Source organism: Poecile atricapillus, chromosome Z (genome assembly GCF_030490865.1).
Source record: "Poecile atricapillus isolate bPoeAtr1 chromosome Z, bPoeAtr1.hap1, whole genome shotgun sequence".
In the NCBI taxonomy this organism is placed as follows: domain Eukaryota; kingdom Metazoa; phylum Chordata; class Aves; order Passeriformes; family Paridae; genus Poecile; species Poecile atricapillus.
The window spans coordinates 27,858,758-27,881,238 of NC_081289.1; the positions used below are offsets into that span (position 1 = coordinate 27,858,758).

The 22,481-nt window shown below is 45.6% G+C and overlaps 1 protein-coding gene across 5 annotated transcripts in view; it reads right to left on the bottom strand.

The window, feature by feature from the left end:
• The window catches only part of LOC131592981 (transcription factor 20-like), a 130,466-nt gene extending 108,293 nt beyond the window's left edge, over positions 1 to 22,173 (bottom strand). For 4 of the 5 annotated variants that reach the window (XM_058865047.1, XM_058865046.1, XM_058865045.1 and 1 more), the window contains exons 1-2: positions 21,910 to 22,173; positions 10,469 to 10,576 (exon numbers count right to left, since the gene is read on the bottom strand). The gene's annotated coding sequence lies outside the window, so the exon portion shown is untranslated. The remainder of the gene's footprint in view (positions 1 to 10,468; positions 10,577 to 21,909) is intronic. The other variant, XM_058865043.1, reaches the window with a different exon arrangement.
• Between the last annotated feature and the right edge of the window lie 308 nt (positions 22,174 to 22,481).

The window sequence follows — 22,481 nt, forward strand, 5'->3', positions numbered from 1 at the left end:
ACATGTCTCTGTTCAGAAGACAGGTGTCTGCTAGGGAGGGCAGAAGCCCTTAACATTATGGTACAGCTAGAGGCCTGTGGCAGAGATAGGTAGAGATGACTTCACAATAATCTTTAAAATTAAAAATAAAGATGTGCATGTGACTTTGTGATTTGGTTTTTGTTGCGGTTTGGCAATTGTATTTTTTTAAAACATACAGCATAAAAATGTCAAGACAAAAATTCTGGCCATTTCCTTTACCTCACCCATCTTGCCCATCTAGCAATGAAAGGTTTTTCTAGACTGAAAGACTATGAGAATCAGTGGGCCAAGAAAATTGTATCTCCTGAAGAGTGAGAAACTGAAAGCTGTGTTGTGAAAAGGGAATGGGATTTTACTCAGCTCTCAACAAATTCTGGATGGTCTTCACTTGATTTTGCTACTGTCTATACCAAGACTTGTATTTATTGAATTATTTTAAGCTGCAGAAAGGCAAAATTCTCTTACCTACAATTAAAGTATTAGAGCTCACAGAAACACCCATTATACTTCAGCAACAGTTCTCTAAGGCCTCAAAAAAATTAAAACACACAGCACACATTACTCTTTATTGCAGCCTTAGATGTATCAGGCTTCATGACAGTACCATTTTTTAAATCCACTGTGATGGGGTGAATAGGGGAGATAAACTGGTACAAGCCTAGTTTACAACAAACATTCCCTTTGGGTCATCTGTAAAACTAATCTAGCCAAACACTAGAAAGCACACTCAAGGAGAGAAACAAAATCCTTCCATTTTTTTTATAAGCATATTATCAGTGGAAGAGGTTTGAGTAAAAATAATAATATATGAATGTATTAGCTGACTGTTATTATTGGCTACTCAAGCAAAGTAGGACTTCAACAACCCAGAATTTACAGGGCTGGGAGCCTGGTGGATCCCTGGTTTTTATTTTGTGCCAATTCGCATTCACTCATGCTCCTGGGTAAGTGATGATGCCGTCAGCAACTTCAGCCCAGCCAGCTCCAGTCCAGCCACTGGAAAAGTGGGTTAAGAAAGCAGTGGACAGTCATCAAAAACTAGGTCTTGCCCACAGAGGGGCACACAGGAGAGGCAAGCTGAAGCACTTTAAGTGGGTGGGTAAAATGACATAAAAAACCCGAATGGACAGATTTATACAGAATGCAAATGTATCCCTGATTTGCCTGGTTCACTACTAAACCTATTTTTACTACATCAACTGAAAGTTAATTTCAATCTAAATAAGGGTATGGTCAGATCAGCCAAGCAATTGGGTCAGGGCAGACTAACAAGTTGTTGTCCTTTTAGACAGATATCACTAACTCACCATATGTGCTTCCAGTCTTCTGTAACACAAAGAAACTTACAGTATCCTCAGAGAAATCTCCCACAAACTGTTTTTATGAGACTTAAAAATCAGAGGGGCCAGTTTGGCTGGGAGTCAGCAATCTGGTACATTGGCAGGGGCAGACTACAAAGGATATCCCAAGAGTTGCCAGTCTAGCACTATTTTTTGGCTCCAAAACTAAATAGACATCAAATTCTTAATTTTCCCTCAAAAATACAGCTTCAACCCTGTAGGGATGCTGCCTCAGGAACACCCAGAGAAGTTGCCACTAAGAAGAGACATATCTGCTGTGGGACATTTTCCAGCCACTCAGAAACAAGAAGCCAGCCGAGGGCTGTTGCCAATTCACACACGCTACTCCAGGACCGGGCAGTGACTCAAGAAAATTACTTCCTGACATCCTCCCAGCAGTGACCCCAGCCATGCACCTGCCTCAAGAGATGCTAGTATGCCTTTATGGCTTTGACAAGAGATGCCACACATTCATCGGCTTCCTTACTTGGAGGAGGGCTCACCAAGGCACCTGGGTTCAACACTGGCTGGACAGATCTCCTGTAAGTGGACATTGAGAGATGAGCTTGTCACTGAATACAGGGGAAACACAGAGCTGGCACAGTAGCTGTTTCTTGAGGAACAACACGTTAATAACAGCAGGGGAAACCCTAGTTTGGTGTCTACCTGATTTTCAGTCCTTCCTGCCCTAGGGTTACATCAGCTGTGACTGGCATTTTTTAAGAATGAGAACACAAGGGCAGAGAGATATCACTGCTCCCCCAACCCTGCTGCACCAGGAGTCAGCTGGGTGTGGACTCAACCCATTGTACCTGACGATACCAGAACCCTTCCAGCCAATCTGCCGACGTGTCACAAGTGCCATTCTCTCCTGGCAGCTCCATCTAATCAGCACACACCAAGTGCCAGGGCTCCTCACTGTTTGCTCTCTCCCCCTCTCACCAGGGCTACGCAGCATTAATGTTTCACCGGCAGCTCTCGCTCTCCTCACAGCCCCATCAAGCACAACTCTGCTCTGACCTACTGCCCCAGGCACCTGGCTCCTGACCCCCAGAACCCACAGCAGCCCCAGCCTGGCTGCCCCTCAATCCCGGCAGTGCTCTGCATGCCTTTGGAACAGGAAAGCAGTAAAACCCCTCATCGCCCCGGGCAGCCGGCTCAGACCACCAGCCTCATCCTGCCTGCAGCTTAACTGGAATATTAAGGCTGGAAGGGGAAAATGCCCAGCACCAGTCCTGCATCCCTGCCAGCCCCCTCCCTTCCCCAGCTTGCCACCACAGCGTAAACCCTTTTGTTTCTCAAAAATGTTTCTCTGCAGAAATACAGCAATTATTTCAGAAAAATCTCTCCCCTCACCACTGGTAGAAATACCATAGTCTGAGACAGTAGCTCTCTTGATGATTGCAGACAGTGGAATATTCCAGAAAAAAAGGAAGATTTGGGGAGGGGGAGGGGAGAAGGTATCTGGGATCCAATCTTTCTCTCTCTGCCAATCCCTTCCATCTCTAGGAGATTTTCATTTTTATCAACAGGATTTCTGTGAAATTTTCACTCAATCCTCCCTCTCTCCCATTTCAACTCCCAGCTAAGCTCAAGGGTGCACAAGAATAACGTGCTGCCACCCTTTTCTCTCAGGCTGGACAAATAAGTCCTCAGCTAGCCACATGGAAGCCATTAAAAATATATTAACATACCCAGCAGGGTCTGTCACTTTTTCTTTTCCTCCTCCCCCCCCCTCCCCTTCTTAAACACAGAGAAGGAAGAAATCTTGCCACAGTAACAAGAGGTTTTCATCAAGTCTCATTACCTCAAGCACAGCCGTGCACCACGGCCCCCACAGAGAACAGCCTTCGGTTCCCGCTGTCATTAAAGGAACGAAGATCTTAAACAAAAATTAGACCCTGGACAGCATGAAGTTGGGAGCACATCAACGGATCAGGCAGGGAAGGGTACGAGAAAGCCAAGGGGAAGAGCAGGAGCAGAGCCACCAGACAGGACTCCACTCAAGCAGCTCAGGAGGGATGGAGCAGGTTAAATGTGTCCCACAGAGAAGGGCGGAGGGAAGTATTTTCAGCGTTTTGAGCCAGCATCAAGGTATGCTGTATTTCCCACACTTAGTGACACAGCAACATCCTGGAACATTAATAAGGCTCAGGGTGAAACCAGACCAGCAATCATGATAAAAAAGCGCAGAGCTTTGTCTCAGTCTGTGATGTTCCATGAAAGGATGATTTTGCACGCTTCGACACGCGTCGATTTTTACTCCAGGGGGTCCTCATCCCTTCCAAACAGTATCGTGTCCCATGCATCCTGGAGTGGCTGCACAGCACATCTTAACCTGCAGCAGCTGCTCTAAGCCTGAAGCAGGTGGCTGCTGGTGTTTAATAGCTCAAGAGGAGGGTCTGAAGGGTGGAGGCAGCAACTCCACATTTAAACAAGGGATTTCTATTACCAGGGGGTTGTTAGTCAAAGGGCTATCAAGTCAAAGTGCTCTTAAACTGTAGTTTTTCAAGTATTTCTTTGAGCAAATCTCTGGGTTAAGCAGCTTTCCTCTTCACCTTGGCTAGTTTAATCCAGATCAATTCCCTGATCCAGTTCAATGTGCAGCAGCACGTTCAGCTGCACTGGCACAGCTGAACAAGTAGCTCACAAGCAGCAGCAGGAACTGCTGAAAACAACCCTCATAAAACGACACCCTCGGATTCAACAGGCATGACACCTAGTCCCAGGGGAGCAAGACACTGCATGCAAACCCCATGAAAACAAAGGGAAGAAGGATACTTCGTACACGATTAACAGGGAAGCGATGAGCTGAGTCAAAGAGGACACAAACTAACCAAAATTCTGCTGACTGTGTGGCCGTGTTTTATGCACCTCTAGACAAGACAGAAATTCTATTTCTCCCATGGGAATGGAGAAAAGCAAAAAGCTCTCCCTTTTGAAGTGGGCAGTACAGTCAGGAAAGGAAGAGCTTGCAGAAGAACCAACAATGGCAAAGCACCAATGAAAGGTGGATAAAGACCTCTGAGGATCACGGAGGATAGGAATCCACAGCTGGTGAGGAGTAAGAACTGTGTGGGAATACCAGAGAAATAACTCACTGTCAGAGCAGTGAGGAGCAGAAGGGAGCCAGGATGTGAACTGCAGGACACAGAGGCAGGATGAGGACATAGAGGGTCCACGCTGGGCACAGAGGAAGGGATCAGCAGACACGGTAAGAAAGCTACTTCACATCTCTGGTGTCACAACCATTCTGGTTTAACGGGTCTTTGTCCAAACAGTTCATACACCCCCTAGTTCTGGAGTAATTACATCCATTCCTTAAAAAGACATCACATTACAAGGTCTACCAAAATTATAGAAGCAGATAGGAAAGTACTTGGCTGTACTAGAAATCGACTAGAAAACTGTCAATTTCACAATGATACCATGTAAGTCAAAGATACATTTGCCTCTGCAGCACTGAAATGTGCCCTACTCGATTCGCCTTGGAAAGGGAATGCAAGAAAGTGAGGAGGGGTTCAGCAACAAAAAGACAGCTGAAAAGTATGGAATGTTTTCATGAAATCCACATGTGCAAAACAACAGCCATGTGCTGCGGAGGAAAGTCTTCTAGTGCCTCTATGCTATAGCGCATACCAGGGCTGTGACACTGGGTGCATGCTGTTCTCCCCACGAAACCTGTCTGTCTGCTCACAGCCAGCCACCACAACCTGGCCTAACTGCCACCAGCCTTGGAAGAGTCACTCCTTGAGGAGCTAGCAAGGCAGACTCCTCATCCACACCTGCCAAATTGGATACACTGCATATAGAGTCTACATTGCTGAGCCTCATGGTTGGTATTTCCACAGCCTCACAGACGAACAGCTTGGCTGGGTTGCTCTTCCTTGCTGCTTCAACATAGACAGCACAAACTCTGTCATGTAAAAGAAATCAAAAGCCCTGATTTAAACGGATTGCAGGAATATACTGGAGTCTTACGCACACTTTTGAATTTGACAGCAACACAATTAGGTCATGGGATAGCTGTACTGTAACAGATTCCTTGGACTTGGCTCTATCCAAGGTAGAGACACACATGAATGCTGCTTCAGTGTGTATTTCCTTACTTGCCAGCAGTAAGGATTCTTGAAAACGGACTCAGATAATGAGTCCGTCTCGGATCACAAGTCAGGCCCTTGATGAGGGCTCCCAGATCTCAACTTCTGCAACAGCCTCCAACAGCAGCACTAAGGACAGTGGAGTCTGAGCCAAGGTACAGCTGCTTACAGCTGAAACAGGCCTACAATGAATGCCAGAGGAGAAGGAGGAGCAGGCTCTAGCAGCATGCGCAAGGAAGGCACTGGTATTGATGCAGGCTAAGGTCATCCCAGGGACCAGCAGTCTGACAGCCATGATGAAAGCCCAATCAAGAAATGTTTCCTGACAGAAAAGTCTATTAGGCTTTGGAACAGGCTCCCATGGGAAGTGGAAGAATCCTCATCCCACTCCTCTGTAAGGAGTGATGGGACAGGCAGTAGGGAATCAAGCCCTAAGACTGGTGAGATTGCCTGATAGGAACAGTCTCATAAGATGCCTCAGGAGTAACACAAACTTAATAAATTTCCTCTGCCCCTCCTGCAAAACATCTCCTCCCAGTTCTGCCGACACTGCTGCTTGCAAGACAGCACCATGGACTAAATCACTAAATCATGGACAAAGTAGCCTGGGTCATTTCATGTGTTTGGAGGAATGGGGCTTCTAACCCACAGCAGGTAACCAATGTATGTTACAGCACAGTCCTGCCAATGGCTGCACCCCCAAAATCAATGGGATGATGGTGGCACAGGACAGGAATGAGAGGTGAGGAAATAAGAATTGCTTAGGCTACGCTACAGGCATCTTAATATTAACTCCGTGTGCGTAAAATAATGCAAATAAAGTCAGTGGAGGATGCAACGAGGATGGGGGGTGTTTACTAAACTATGATTAAGTATGGTGAGACTTGTGTAATAGGATATGGCCTAACATATACGGAGACTATCTTAATTTACAGCGGACAATATCCCTGTTAATATATACAGTATCAAGTAAGTTTCTAGCATACTGGACTGGAACTAACTTAAGTTTGAGGTCTGAAAGACTGTCTCAGTTGATACTTTATTTAACTTTTAATTGCACCCTTTACATATTTCCTATTTTTTTATTGCAAAAAGATCAGCTTGGTTTTGAACCATGCAGATCTATAGGAAGGCTTACTTCACCATATTTAAAGCTAGCAGATGCCTATCTCCTATATGGTTTGGGGTTTTGTTGTCATTGTTACTATGGTTTTTGAGGGTTGTTTTTTTGGTTTTTTTTTGTTTGGGGATGTGGGGAAAAGAGGTGTTAAGGGTTCAAAAATTAATGTTTCACAAAGTTCAAAATTAATGTCTCAACTTGTAACTCACTTCCCCTCTCCCACAACCCTGGTTGCAGAAGCTACCCATGGCTGACACCACTCACGAAGCTCCATACGGTTCTGCTTCTCAGTTTTTCTCAGCCTAACAAACTTTGGCACTGTTCAGATTTTCCTGGTCCTGAGGAAACAGGAGAGATTCCAGCAATTCCAGTTTCTCCTTCCTTTGCTTTTACAAAGCTCCCATGGTGCCATCTGTGAAAAACCTATTATAATGGCAAAGTATAAAGGCAAACTTGTCTGAACACCATTGATAGTGCAGAGTTTCTCATACTGCATTCAATATTGGTAACAATTACTTACATTGCAGTAGAGTTGAAGGACTTCAGTAACATCAGGGTACCTCAAGCTCAGCACAACTTACACATAACAGCAACAAATGTCTGTGCCTGACTAACAGGCTAGTAACGTTTTTTTAAGGTAGAAAGGCTTCAAAACAGATCGTCATTTTAAAGCACCCATGAGTTGACAACAGTTTGTACAATTATCACAAACCACTCAAAAAAAGCTTCCAGTACACCTGGGAAAGTGACCATGTACACAGTAAGTACCCTGTATGCACCATAACTCAGCGAGTGCTTTTTGCAGCTCCCTTCTACACTCAGTCATGAAGGATATAGATCATTACAGCCTCCAGCTATAGAGCTTTAGCTCAGAGAGTAGCAGCTCACACTTTTAGCTCTGGAGATCCCCAGTTCAATCTGCTGCATGTCAGCCAAGAGGGCAGCTGTCATATAATTACAGCCACAACTTTGCATGTGAAAAAGTAGGGAGAGCGAACAGAGATCTTATTATAGAATTCTAGTTGCAACCTGCTGAACAGCTTCCTATTTAAAGTAACTTCTTGTAAAGAGGAGGGAGAGGGGGCCAAAAAAAAAAAAATAAAGGAGAAAGAGGAAAGAGAATCTTCCAACTCAGCTTCCCAATTGCCTCTGTTTTGCAGAACAAACCAGTGCTGCTTTGCAGTCTTTTGTTACAAATGCTTATGTACACTAGATGAAGCACCCAAGTGCAGAGCCAGGAGTAAGGCTTCTGGTTTATCAGTCAAAAAAAGAGAAAAAGGGAAAAAAAAATTCTCATTGCTGCAACTGATGCATCTGAAGTCCAACAAGGCATCATAGTTTCTTCCTGAACTATAACCATCCTGCAGCAGCCAACCCACGTTGTTATGCAATTTAAGTATTAAAATTTAAGATTAAGAAATCTTAAGTCATTTACATCCTGTTTTCTTCAAGCTGTACATACAAGCTCTTAGAAAGATTTGACAGAACAGAGAATCCAGGAAATGAGTATGTTTTAAATACAAAGGTACAAAGCATAGTGAAAAATTCACTCCCAAAAGTTCTTTTAGTGAGTGCAACATAAAACAAGACCAAGTTTCTTCTTATCCATTCATCTTTCTGCAGATCCTTCTGCACAGAGTCATTTTTGAGCCAAACCTTCTTCCAAGCCAAGACAGTCAAAAACTAAATTTGAAACAATGTAATCCAGTTTTAAAAAAACATCCGTTTTCCCCAAAAAACAATTCTAGAAATCTATTTCAAGCTTAAGATACAGATTTCTTGCAGAACATTTTCTCCTTGACAGTTCCATCCATCCATGACCCAGCAGTACAAAACCTGTGGGTCTCCCACTGCCTGAGGTGAATCAACCACTTTTTGGACCATGAGTAACAAATGGGAGCTAACTCTCCAACTCCCTGCAAACTATTTACCTCCTTCCTAAATACCACTTAAGTAGACCAATCTGACTCAAACTGTTCAGTACCTGCCTGCAAGAACACAGGCTTGCTGAAACACCTCAACTAGTTCATGCATTATACAACACTGGCCCTCCAAAGCTCCCTGAAACATGCTGCCATGCTTCCAACAAGATTTGAAGAACTATCTGATCTCCAGCCAAGCTGGAAGGTGTTCAGGTAATTGCTAATGCCAAGCACAAACCTGCAACAGTAAACTCCAGAACAGAATTCAGCAACACTTTGTATTTAAACCAGTTGAGTTCTTTGGTGACATCCTCTCATCAGCCTTGTTTCTGAAGACCCATATTCATTTGGCTCAGTCTTCTGCTTCTCACTTCAAGCAAGACCTACTCAGGAAACGCACAAACTAGCTGACCGTCTCCCTCCGTTTAGAAGGGAGCAAGGGAGAGAATCAAGGACATGAAGCCCAGTTTTGAAGAAAGTTACACACAACCTCACCAACACAGATGCATTTGGGGTTGATTATAGACATGCAGCAAAACCCTGGCTGGGCTCATCCCACAGGAGAAACCCATAAAAAATTCACCTTCCACTCACCTCCTGCAACCAAGGAAAGCTCACAAACTTATCAGCCACACTTGTCCAACAAAAACAGTACAACCCTATGCAGAGATGACTGAAATGAAACACCATTATGCTATTTTTCTGGTATTACTTCTGTGAATTCAGCACTGCTAAAAGGTTCCAGATAGATATGCTCTGAAGACCCAAATCCTCTGCCTACCTTGACAACACATGCAGAGGGAACAGCATCAAAACTTATACATACTTTTCTCATCTCTCTTCCAGCCTGCCAAGGCTGAAATGACTGACAAAGGTCCAAAATGAGGTACACACATAAATTATTAACATTGCACTCGTAGTCTCACTGTTGCTGTAACAGTCTAAAGACTTAACAGAGGCAGGCTCTGCAGGGAAATACTACTTTATTTCAAAATCATTCATTCAGGAAACTTACAGAGGAGAAAAGAATCACTCTGCAGCACACTCTGTCAAACCCCTAGCTGTAAGACCCTTCATTTTTAAAGCAAAAGCAATTTTAACAAGAACAGGAAATTGATGTGAAGCATAAGAAGCTTCAGATTCCAAGTGAGCAAAACTGGAACAGCATTACTTCCGGACACAAATCCCAACACACAGATCTTCTCATGCCTGACCTGGAAAGTCCATCCCACTTCTGAGAGCCAGGTAAGTGTTCTGTTTCTTCAGCCTCTCTGCTGGAACAGCTAAGTGGCATACCAGCAAGAAGATAATGGGGAGCCATACTCTACCAGTTGGAAGGGAGCCAAAAAGCCACTTCAGTTTGCTTCTTGGATTGCAACCTGCGCTTTACACCCATGCAAAGCCTCAGATTCAGATTCCCACCACGCTTTTACTTCATTCCAGGTCTCATGCAGTACCTGCTGCCACAGTAGCCACATGACCACAGGCAGTACACAGAGAAACGCAGCTTCCTCCTGAGATATTTGCCTCCTCTCCGCTGTTGCAAGGGGAACAGTTATGCAGGGGTATTTAGTCTGGTTTACATTAATTTCAAGAACTAGGACAAATGACCTGAACTTTGACATTTCTGAAAAAAAGTTAAATTATTTTCATCTTTCTTAGTAATCAGAATAGATTTACTTTTCATTTAAAACATGAAATTTCCCTCCCAAAATATCTGAAGTTGTTACTGAAATGTTTTCTTTACCAAAGCCTGCAAAGCCTCAACATTATTAATAACATTTTGAATATAAAGAGGCACAACCTTGCTCCATCCCAACAAAAAAAAAGCAGTCAAGTTTTCACACAATGAAGCAATTAATTTTTAAACTAGTACTTTCTATTAAAAGTTCTCACATTTAAAAACCCAAAAAGGTTTCCAGGAACTCTAGACACTGATGGGGACAAAGGAAAAACAGACCCTACCCCCAGCTGGATGGCATTCCTCTCTTTGGCAATGTGGTAACATTTGATTGACGCATCTGATCCATTCCAAAACTTCAGACGTTGTTCTAATCATCAATGGGTAGAATCCTATTAATTTTCAGGGAAAAAGAAAAAAAAGAAAAACAGAAAAACAGAGTAGAATATGGATACAGGACACAGAGCACCTAACGTTTGTCTAGCAGATCCAGCTGATTTAGCTAGATCCACAATAAACAACAAATTGAAGACTGAGTTGATGACAGAAACTCACATTTACCAGCATAAGTCCCTTTTTCCCTTCCACCCTCTTTCTCAGCTCAACCCAATGACTCAACACAACCTGGAACATTAGTCCCATACCAAAGGAAATGAAATAGGAAGAGGGAAAGGAGTGGGAAGAGATAAACCAGGGTAAATAGGGATAGCATGAAAAGCCCATTGGCATGCAACCAAGAGCCTGCACAGGCCCTTGCTACAGCACAAAATAGGAGATTAAGCACGTATGAGGAGACAGCGGGAAAACAGATGTGAGAAGAAGGCCCCAGTGTCCCTGGGCCCAGGGGGTAGGAAATGGCAGCAGAGCACACACAATGAGCTCAGCCTTGAGCCACAGCACCAGGTGATCCACTGGCTTGGTGTTTGCCATCATAAGCATTTTCAGTATATAAATACTGATATTGTGGGGTATGAGCAGTGTCATGTGAACCTTCCACATCAACTAAGGCTTCCTAGTCTGCCCATAAATTTATCTGGCTACCAGTCAAACCCAGATCCACCAATACTACTAAGCACTTTTGCTCTGAAAGAAGCTTCCACTTACAGTCCTCCAACAAACGCTGCTGTTTCATTTCAGTGCTGATGAGAACCGCACACCCTAAGGACCCACAAACATAAGAGGCAGCACAATTCTAAAGGAATTTACCCATTCCAGAAGCAGCCAGAAGGTGAGCATCTGACCCTTCCAGTTGGCCAGCTGACACATCAGACCAGCCCACATCCCATTCAATCAGACCTGGAGTCTGGTACCTTCCCACTAGAAGTTCAGACACCCCACTGTTCCTCGGTTGTTCCTTATATCCGATCTGTGTTCCCGAGTCTCAGGAGGGTTACCAGCACTGAAGTGCTGGGTGAGAAAAAGTAGGAAAGGTAAGAGCAAGCAAAGGGAAGGAAGCAGCAAACTCAAGATGGGATTTCACAGTAGGAAAACTGGTTGCTAGAGTGTAGAGCAGAACCTGGGGGGAACATGAGGCGACTGGTCACAGAAAAGAGGCAGGCAAAGGCTTGATACTACAGAGAACTACAGGAAAGGCCTGTAGCCCCGGGCTGATAAATCAGATATTGCTGCCAAAGTCTCACACTAGCCCCTAAAGTCTCTAGCACTGACTGGGGGGCTCAGCAACAAGCAGGATCTGCCACAAGTACATCCACCCAACAGCTTCAGGTAGTCGCTTAAGGTATCTCAGGTCCAGACCATTAAGTGCCCTGATGGTAAGGACACAGACCTTGAATTCCACATGACAGGTCACGTGGAACTCACACAATGAGAAGGATACGCTGCTTTGCCCAGCCTTGACAAGGACCACACAGCTGCAGCTCGTGCCTCCCTTAGGCTCCTCAGAGCCAGCGGCTGCATTCCCAGCCAGCCTGCCTTTGTAACCAACCCCCCGCCCGCCAGGAGGGCCTGAACCCTGCACCATCAGCAGCGAAAGCACAAACCTCCACCTCATGCTCTAAATAATTAAACTCTGTGGGAGCATCAACAGACTCATAAAACTCTTACACAGACCAAGGCAGTCATTAATGGGGGTCAAAGATGAGCGCTCTATTTTTTTTAAGAGTGCTTTGATGCGTGGGGAGAGTGGTGAGAGGAGATCTTCATTACCCTTCTCTGGTACCTGATGAATTTTTCCTTTCCTAGCTATCAACACCTCCTACTACCACCCGAACGCCACAGTGCTGGTAATCATCCGGGCAGCCTGAGACAACTGGAAGGTGTGTTTGGATGACATCTGTGCCAGCTGGTCACCTGCAAGCAGGGAAGCAAGGGGCCACGCCAAGCAAAGCCAGGCTCTATCAGAGGCTCAGCCGGTGCTTATTACGAGGTTTGGGTTTCCCCAGGGCCAGTGCAATGCTTAAAGTCATGCAAACCACAACCTCACACACCGTCTCCCCTACAGCGAGGCACGGAGCAGAGCACAAGGCAGTAAAATATGTCAGGATTATTAGCTTGGGCTCAGAGCCAGAGCTGGGAGCTGCCACAAGGGTAGGGAGGCTGCCTGCAGCCCTGCAGGCCAGCAGGAAGGAAGTGGAAGTCCCCTGACAGGCAAGGAAAGGCAGCATTCATGAAAGGCAAGCCACAGCTGAGAAAAGGTCACAGAAACACTAGTCTGACCCACCCCTTCTAGCCTTAAAATACATATATATATACACATATACATGTGAGCTTCTGTGCTTTGTTCAGACGTTTTAAAGAGAGGTCTGCTCTTCCCATTCTATCTACATTCCTCTGATCCATACCAGCTTTGGAAACGTTTTTTTAGACTTTCCATCAGTGAAAGCTTTGTCTGGAAAGAAGGGAAAGCAGGCAGCTTTGGGGAAAGGATCACAACACAGAAACACCCCAAGCAGTGGGCAGGGGAGTTGGATGCTCTAACAGCAGCTCCAATTCCAGCTTGCACCAGCTTAGCCTCTGCCTGCTTTCTCTGCTGCATTTGCTTTGTGTGGAAGAGAGGCCCCAGACTGGAAGTGGCTCCGGGATCTCTGCTACTGTTCAAAAAAAGTGACTGCTGTAGCAAGGCCAGCTTCTATTTATTAATGATAAGTAAAACTGATAGATGCCTCTTTTTTCAGGTCACTAGAAACCTTCTCCCAACAAACCCCAATACCTGGACATTCAGAGGGAACTTAGGACATTTACACACAACATCAGCACTCATCTTTTTCATCATGGCAAAAGCAGCAGCTGCTACTTCCCTTATTCTTGGAAATAAGGGGGAAAATAGCTAGGACCCTTGAGCTTTGGCACCTCTTCCCTCTCATCCTTTGGCTACCAGAGCTCCCGTTACTATTCAGGACAGAAGTGCTCCACAGGGCACACATTCCAGGGGGCTGAGCCATCCCACGTGGCCAGGCTCAAAATGGCAGACAGCAATGAATAGGATAATTAGAAAGTACAACAGCAACCACAACATAAAAACAAGCAGCTTCTATTACAAGGAACAGTTCTATGGCATGGTTAGATCCATCACCCCATATGCCAAGTTGTGGTGGTGCCTCAGGAGCCTGCTGCTATTATCTGTTTGCAATCACATTTCAGGCTGTCTTTCTGCTTAATGCTCAAAAAGCAAAGCTAATCAGATTCGCTCCCTCTTTCTACTTAATGTCTCCAGTTCCCAAGCATGCTCTGTACTGCTTCAATTGATGTTCAAGTAACACTAGCCAGGAGCATGCAGTGCAGAATAAAATAAAATTGAATTATCTATTAATTTTAGTCCTTCTTTGCACCTATTTTGTCTAAAATTTCTTCTACATTTGGTCCTTGCAAACAAAAGTCAGGAAATTCCCATTTCCCCCTCTACACCACACCCGTCTCCCATATGAGTTCCCTTCTTCAAACTGCTCCTCCAGTGGTATCTGGGCAATTAATTATAGCACAGACCTCTCAGGCTTCCCTCTTACTCTCTGGAATAGCTTTTTAAAATATTTGCTAGATTAGGATGTCTTCTGCTGGCACTGTAATAGCCCCTCTTTGTTAATCTATCTGAAACGACCATCGCATGCTCTCCTACTCCCTTCTCCCTCCAGTACTATTTCATTACTACAGTCCTACACGGGAACTCCAACGTGCTCTCAGCATTTCAGGTCTGAGGACAAACAGGAGCCCAAAACGGCTGCTTTTTTTACTGCATTCATTCACACTCCAAAGGGCAGCTGCAGCATTGCTGGAGTCAGCTACAACACTTGAATCTTTACTAGAGCAACATCACAAGAGCAGATAAGATGCCCCCAGACAGGGCGGGTTGCATGAAATTTCAGCAAAATGATCGAGGAAGAGACCAGCTTACAGGAACACCCACCATCATGAGGAGAAGAGTCACCCATTATAAGCACAGTAAAAAGATTTGCCAGAAGAACAACAATAACAAAACAAAACCAAAACAAAACCCAAAAAAATCAGCAAGTATTTACATGAGAAGAGAAAGAGATGTAGGTGGAAGACAAATCTGCCAGGATATATATATCTCTATCCAGGAGGAGTGAAAAAAAGGGAGACTGCAGAGATGAAACCCCAGACAGCCCATCAGCCCATGCATCTCTACACATTCCCCAGCTAATATGCACTACATCAATCAGAACAATGGCAGCTCCAGAGAAGACCCCGATTATCCAAGCTCCTTCACTAACATCTTCCCCAGAGGCTGCATGCATGTGCAAAGGAATGGAAAAAACCCATACCTCTCAACGAGATTACTTCCAGCATTTTCTGCATTGCTCCCACTCTTACAAATGTGTCTTTTAAAAATATATTGCAGCTGGCTTATAAATGTGTCAGTTTAAAAAAACCCCAAACATAGCCTTGAAAACAAAGACACTTTGTACTCATCATATTCAGTGCCATCATTATTTAATATCAATGCACTGATTCTTTCTTTTATTCACTCCATCCTTGTGAGAATTTACATCCCACTGTAAGAGCTACCCAGTGTATAATCTTACCATGCAACGCAACACAACCCTACAATAACCTTTCTTCCCCCATGTCTTCTGCTACCAATGAGAAGAATTTAGGTTTAAATGCTTCAAAAACCCAACCCAACTACAGTGCAGCATGAAACAAATCTCTTAACTCTCAAAGCCGGAGCAAATTCCCTCATCCCTCCTATGACTTTCCTTATTTGAAAATGGCTGCACAAACATTTCTAATTTGTGCACCACACCAATTGCAACCTGTCCCTCCCGCCAAGTACAGCTGCAGGGTCAGTCCACACGTGCACAGGCTCACTGCATCCTGCTGCCTCTGGCACACTGCTCTTCACTGACATCATCTCCACCTTCATGCTGTAGAAAATTCACCAGACAGGCACTGCTTCTGCTCCTTTGGCCATAAGGCAATTGCTGTAGGCCAACAGATGCCCCCAGCTCATCTCCAAATGTACGCTCCAATCTGCACTGTGCCCCTGCTAAACTGATGCTTGGGCATGTGTCTCACTGGGGACACGTCCTCCCTGCAGCCAGCACAGGCTAATGCAGATACAACCAAAACATCAGTGGCAAAGCCAAGGCAGAAACACCAGCCCTGCCAGCCAGCAGAAGTGAAGTTTGCCTTGGCCAGCTCCCATGGAGCCTGAGCTTCATCTCACCCTGGGCTTCATCACATCCCTGGAGCAAGATGGCACCATTCTATAATACCATAGCAATGTCCTGCAAGGCCTTCCCAATTTCTGCTAGTGTCTGAAAATTAACTAGACAGTAGCACTTGGAACAACTGCAAGCCACAGTTCGGAGGAGAGACTTCCTCCTGGTGCCGTGGTACCCAGCTCTAGACCTGGCTCATCATGGCATGCAGAAAATTCTCCAGATTTTTCCTCTCCTTGTCATTTACTCCAGACCACCTGGTCCCACCAGCTCCAGGGTCTCGGTCCAGTCACCATCACCAGGTTTGGGGAAGCTCTTTTACAAACCTGGCCTACAGCTATCCCACCAGGCAGTTTCCTTTTGCCCTCTCATAAAGAATGATTACAGTTACTATTTTTTGAGCTTCTTAATAATAATACATGAGCCTAATAATAACAACAATAATAATAATTCTTAAGCTCACAGCAATGGGGTCTCATGAACTACAGTATGCCTCCATTTGTAGAGGCAGTGAAACTCAACCTCTCCCCATTTTTTCCCCCATTTTGAAAATACTGCTTGGGAATGAAGCTGGCATCTGGAGGCACATGAGTATATCTGAAGGACAGAAGAGGTGCAGGGGGGAAGGGAGGGATCTGAAAAGGAAAGCTGAAGGCGAGGCTTCACATTACAACTGAACCAGGCTAATAGGTCACTGCTGCCAAAAAACGGGGCCCCATTTTCACCTTTCTTTCATTCCTTACCTTTCACTGCTGGCAAAACAAATCTCGCCCCTCCTTAGTGGCAGCTTTGATAGGAGCCTGAACCTGGTGAACAGGTTCAGCTCTCTGTCCCAGGAGAAAAAAATTCACTTTCTTATGGTTTTGGACAGGTCAGCTTTCCAAAAGCTGAACAAGCTGTATCCACAAGGCAAGGAACATGGCCACAGAGGCAGGAGCAAGGCATGATCACCCCTCTTAGGAGGAGCAAGTGGTTAGACTGGGTCAGCCACAGCAAGAAAATCCATCCTAACCCACATGGAATTGCAGTTTCATTCAACAAGGATACTGTACAGCACAAAACAAGCAGCCTAGCTGAAAAGTCTGCAATAGAGGTGTTTGCTAATAATCTTAAAACAGGTAGTTTTACCTATTATTAAGGTGTCCATACCAGTAGCATTTATGAAGGCAGTCACGCAGATAAAAAACAACACTAAAACTGAGCAGACCCAAACCAGACAGAAATACAAGAGGTACTGCAGAATTTCCAATAATAATCTCCCCTATTTCTAAACTGAACTCTGTTATTATCAAACAAGATGGCTGCCTTCATCACTCTATTAAAGAAATGTCTGTTTTCATTACAAACTTAACAGTTAGTTTCAGGGTGCATTTTTCTTTTCCCATTAGCTTCTACATCATCATATGAACAAAAATTATGCTTTTCTTTTATTAAAAAAAAAAACAAGCCCATATTAACTCCACTGTCTTTATTTCTCTCCACCTCCTCCTCTGCTCAATTACTAGAAGCAATTTGCAGACAATAAATGTAACTTCACAGCTGCCTGTATGAAGTATTCCCTTCATTTTATAGATGAGGTTACAGGCTATAGAGAAATTAATATCAGCAAGGTCTACTTCAAAGCTGGATAAGCAAGAGGAACAGATGCACTCTTAAAGAATACAGATCATCACTGTACTCTAGTAAAACCAGTAATAAAGGATTAAGAATGTTGCCAGTTGGATATAAATTCTTTGAATGTATCTGCTTAAACAGAGTAACAAACAAAAGCTTGCTTTGAGGTTTTGCTTGGGTTTATTCTGTTATTATTAGGAATAACATTATGAGATTTCAGATACACCGCTCACAGACCAAACATGCTCACTTTTACTAGTAAACACAGCTTAACTGCTTACCTCACCGACTCAAAGAGGATCTCTTCCCAGTTGGTGCATGCGGCCAGAAACTCTGTATATAATTTTAATCGATACAGATAAGCAAGACAGGAAAGAGTCCCCATGTTTTCTGACATACCCTCATGGGCTTTGGCAGGGTTAGGAGAAGCAAGAACCTGTGCCTGTTGTTATAGTTGCCAGTCGTGACTGTGAAAAAGCACTGGGAGTAGCAACACTAAAGGGGGAAAAAAAAATCCAAAGGTGTAGTTTTGTGCAGGCACTCTTCTGATGATAACTGCTCCTTAAGGCTTAATAAAAATGCACAGCCAACTTGTCTTCTTCCACACATTATCAGAGCTCAGAAATAGCACCTGAGTCTAGTTATACAACTCAGCAGGCACAGCTTCTCCTAGGAAGCAACCACCACTGGCATGCAGGTACTCCAAAGGCTGAGTCATCTCAACAGGCCCTTCAAGGGAAAATAATCCTATTAAGAATTGGTGTGTTGGCATTGAAGGCAAAAAGGAGTGTTAATTTTGGCAGTTAATTACACAGCTTCCACTCCATCCATTTTCTACCAAACCTAACACCTATAGGTTAGTAAATTCACCACGCTCCTCCATCCAACCCCAAGGTCCTTTCTTGACCCTAATCCCCTCTTCAGCCAGCAACTACCTGTCATTGCCCATGTTTCCTTATCCCTGACTAACACAAACTAGTATTTGTACAATCACAGAGCTTGAAAAACCAATTTAGGACTTAGACCTTCATTTCTAGCCTGCATACAAATTCACCTGAGGACAGGCTACAACACTCCCCCCCTCTCCTAAACTCTTCCAAGGGGTGGACTGAGAAAGAAACCAGTGGCTTAGGTCGAGAATTTTACTGTTGAGACTGCTAGATCTGTTGTGGAGACTGATCCACGGATATTTTTCTAATATAAGAAACATATAAAATGCCTAGAATTTGATATCTGCTTTTTAATTAAATTGAAATAAGTAAATCATAGCCTGTTGCCATGGAGAATGAACAGACACAGCCTCTTGACTCCAGGGCAGGATCAAGCAGAAGAGGCAGACAAGGCTGTGAAATTAAAAACACCTATTTTAAAGCAAATGGTCTTGATAATTAGCAAAAAACGTGGCATAGGGAAATAATATAACCATATGGCAGGAAGTGGTTTTCAAGGTGAACTACAAAGCTGTTTTAAATAAATGAATAAACTGCTGGAGCTGCTGGGTCACCCACAGAATCATATATGCAGGATTAAACGTGATTTGAAAAATACACTGAATAATAGCAATTAGCTCTTTCACTTTTCCTACCTACAGCCTGCATCTGTGTCTGTTCTTATTTTTAAGGGCTTGTTTCAAGCAACTAATGCTTGCACCTATTTGAAGTTACCAGAGGGCCATCGAATTCAGATATTTTCAAAGGCCTTGCAGTTTATCCTGAAGCTAGAACCAAGCTTATAGGACATAAAACCTTTTATTTATTATTCAGTATCACCACACAATCCTGGTCAGGTCATCAGACGTTAATAATCATTCCTCAATCTGTGCATCCTTGATATGACTTCCATGACAAAGTGACTTTGGAGGGAATTTGCCCTCCACAGACCATGTGCCCGATCCTGTGCTACACCTCTGAAGAAGCACAGCTCAGAGAGAGTCAAAAGGTAACCCTGGTTTATCAGTGGGAGGCTGATAGCACATCCACACTTGGCTGGTGGACAAGAGCCTTGCATGCTCCCTTCCCAGTTTGTCTGGAGCACAGGACATCAAAATATTCCACCCCTTTTAAGATACTTTTGGTCTGGTAATATTTAAAAGGGCTGCAGCAAGGAAACTCCCTCATCACCTTTCTGAGCCCAGCCAGGGCAAATCTGAGCAAGACTGTCTAACAATTTCCAGTGAGCATGTGGCCAAAGTGCATCAAATTCATAACAGCTTAAAATACTTGAAATAAACTGTACCTGATGACTCAGTTTCAAAAATGTGCTGTACATTCTTTTAAAGGGAAGGGACAGATGAACTTTCACTTCAAACCTCCCATCCACTCCAGAGAAAAAACCAACTTTTTCTCCTATTCCATGAAGACACAAGTTGTCAGCCACAATCATTTGGTCTTCCACAGCAGTTAATGACCCACATGAAACAAACTCTCAGGGTCTCAGATCAGACCCTTGTAACACAGCTAGTTGGTTACATTAAAAACTAGTCACATTCTCAGCCCACAGCAGCACAACTTGAGCTGGCTATTGACAAGTTACCTTCTGTTTTCCACCATGACCAAGAAACTCCTGTAAAGTGAGGAGAGTTGGACAGAAATCTTGAGAAAAGAAGGAGTTGTGGAAAAATGCACAATTAAAATTAGTATTCTCTGTTTTCACAGTTTTGCCCAGCTTTGGAACATTTGCTGCTGTAGCTGAAGTCACACTGCTTAAGATGTTCGGCTTCCATTAAAAATAAACTCCAAGTCCAAGTCTGCATGAAGATAGGCATAAACTTGCAAATGTGGCTCAACCTGAAGGACACCAATTCCTTAAAAATGCTGGGGTGTGGGCAGCAGATGTAGGCTAATTCATAGTTTTTGAACAGCCAAGGCCAACAGCAGTATCTGCCCAACTTCTTCGCTCATGCACCCCATTTCTTTCCAAACCCTGCAGCGAGAGGAGCTGTGAAACACCTCAGGACACATCAACTGCACTGAAAGGTTCTACACACCCTCGGCTTCCTCACTGCCCAGCACCTTCCCTGGCATGCCAAAAGTTTCCTACTGCTTGAACCATAGTCCTGCAATACCACTCAAACACAAATGGCTTTGCCAGAAACTGCTTCTGCCCTCACAGCCACCTGGCACATAGAGGGCTGCAGGTAGCTTGTTTCTCCTCACCTCGTAGTTCTATTTTGTTTAATTTTGACTTGAAGAGATTTAAGACTATTATAAAGGCTGACCAAGCATCTCCCTTTGAAAGGGAACTGCATTTTCCTCTCCATCCACACAAGCCAAGATAACCACGCAGAGGAAGACTTCTGCCCAGGGACACTCCCAGTTCGACAGAGCCAGAGTTTAGGGGCACCTCCATTAAAACTCAAGCCAGTGGCCACCTGGCATATGAAGGAAGATGCTAACCATGCCCAGGAAAGATTATTTTCATATCACAGTATACTGGGTCACAAGCCAAAAATAAGATTTAAAAAAACCGATAACATAAAAATACCCACAAAACAACAACAACAAAAACACACACAACAACAACAACCAAAAAAAAAACAACACCCCACTTAAAGAACAACCAAAACCAAACAAAAAACCCCCACACTATCCCTCACACTGCTCCTTTCAGCAGCATCACACTGAACCATCCACACAATAGAGGGGTCAAGCACCCTGCCCAGGCTGTCCACAGCTGCTCATTCCCATCACCCGTGCCACCCTGCCAGCTCCCTGCAATCCCCTCCCGCACCCCCAGCAAACATCCCCAGGACCGCCTTCACCCACCCACAAACTTCGCCCGACATCTATGCTCCCGGGACCCCTGCAAGCCCCACAACCCGGCTAGAAGGCTTCCCAAACAAGCAGAGGTTTCAGCCGCCAGCCTTGCTGGGGTATTTTTCCCCCGGCAGTGTGGCTGCCCGGGCTCCCAGCGGGAATTTCCAGCCCTAAACCTCGGCGGCTCGAGGAGCGTGTGGCACACGTGCGCTCCCGCCGCTGTCAACAACTTCCAGCCACTGTCCCAATGGGCAAGTCCCGGGGGGCAGGGGGCTGCCTACCAGCCCGGCAGTAATCTGGCTTGGGAAAGGACGCTCGTAAGCAGGACAATGCTTTAACAAAAATAAAGATCACCTTAATATTATCCTTAACAGCCAGAAAGGTCACGACGTGGAGGTCCATAAGGGGGGAGGGGAGGGAGATAGGTAAGAGATGGGTTAGGGGAGGGGAAAGAGGGGGGTGGCAACGCACAAGCCCCCACAGTTTTAACTGTTTGACTGCCTAAAAAAATGAAATAACATGAAGGAACCGGAGACTAACGAGACGGACAGACCTCCACGCGCGGGGACTGCCCGGCTGCCCGAGCCCCCGCCCGCCCTTCACACGCGGGAAGGCGGCGGAGGGACCCGAGGGAGGGAGGGTGTGGAAAGCAAATAACACCCCCAGCAAACGCCGCACACACCGGGGTCACACACACACACCCCCGCCGCCGCTTACCTGTGCGGGCCGGCGGCCCTCAGGGTCCCATGGCAGCCCCGTCCCGCCCCGCCCCGCCCCGTCCCGCGGCGGGCACAGGAGCTCCCGAGTCTTTGTTGCGCGGAGGGGAACGGGAACGGGAGCGGGTCCTGTCAGCTCATGTGACGCGGCGGGCTCGGTCTCCGCTGCCCCTCCTTGCTGCTCTCCCCTGCCCGCCCTCCGCCGGCGCTCGGCGCAGGCCCCGCAGCCGGGCGCGGGTCTCAGGCCCGACTGGCGGCTGGCGGAGCGGCGGCGGCGGGGGAGGAGGAGCCGGCGGCGGGGCGGGCTCGGCGGCGGGGCCGGGCTCGGAGGGCTCTGGCAGCGGAGCGCTGCCTGCCTGGAGCGGGAGGCGGCGGGGCCGGGAGGGCCGTCCTGCCCGCCGCGCCAGACCCCCGCTCTGGGAGGGGTAACGCGGAGCGCCGAGCAGGGAGCTTGTTCCCCTCCTGGGGCTGCTGGCGGTGCGCTTGGGGCCCTGATGCACAGGCCCGGGCCTGCCGCAGCAATCAGGAAAGTAAATAAAAACGTAATTATGTGCTTTCTAGTTGGGGCTCGCA